Source organism: Coturnix japonica (assembly GCF_001577835.2).
Source record: "Coturnix japonica isolate 7356 chromosome 2 unlocalized genomic scaffold, Coturnix japonica 2.1 chr2random637, whole genome shotgun sequence".
Classification (NCBI taxonomy): Eukaryota; Metazoa; Chordata; class Aves; order Galliformes; family Phasianidae; genus Coturnix; species Coturnix japonica.
Window position 1 is genome coordinate 31,726 of NW_015439221.1, and position 972 is coordinate 32,697.

The following is a 972-nucleotide window of genomic DNA, read 5'->3' on the forward strand; positions in this document are numbered from 1 at the left end:
TGGCAAAATCATAAAGAAGTGGATCCTCTTATTATACCTGGCTGCTGGTCCTTCTTCAGTGCAAGCTCTGCATGAGGAAATACCCTTTGTAGGGCTTGTAAAATTTTCGTGAGCGTTTTTCCTAGAAGCGGCTGCATAATAGGTGACAGTGCTCGGCCTGGTGTACGCACAGCCCTCTGTGATGCAGGGACAATCTTCTGCATAGCCATCACAAAATCTTTTGCTTTTATTTCAATTGAATTAACATCTAGTTGCAATTTCTCACTGCTCGAGTAGATCTGAGGGTAGCGTCGGCGGAGTGCACAGAGAGCAGCCTCAGCACACAAAGTTTTTATATCAGCACCGCAGTACCCTAAACAAACAAAGAATTCACTGTTACATCAGTCTCAGGAAAAACACAAGTCAAGGTCCAGGTTTCAAAGGTGCCACATTTAATGAATTTGCGACCCCAAAAACAAGTGGGTTAACCAAGAATTTATTGAAGCATACACAACCTTATATAACCTACGTCCATTTTGTCTACGCCTACTGTATTACACACCAGTAAGATTCTTCCAGAATATGGGGAAGGGCCTGTCACGTCACATCCCAATAAGATCCCTGTATTTCGCCTAATACAACATCTCCCCCTCCCCATGCTAAGAAAGCTTAACCCGTTACAATACGCAACAATATAAACCTATAAGCCTATAGACCTATAAACGTGTAATCTTATAAACCTATTAACGTATGAAATCTATAAACTTATAAATCTATAAACTCTATATATTCTATTTGTGTATAAATCATTTTTTGAGCCATATGTTGCAAGCAACCTAGCAAGCATTGAAACACACATGGCACACACAACATAAATGCAAGGAATATGAGAAGCCCTATCAGTACTACCTTAAGCAATTGCTTGAACCATGGTGCAATACCACCAAACCAACTCTCCAACCAGTTACCAAAAGGATCATCTTGGATGCCAAT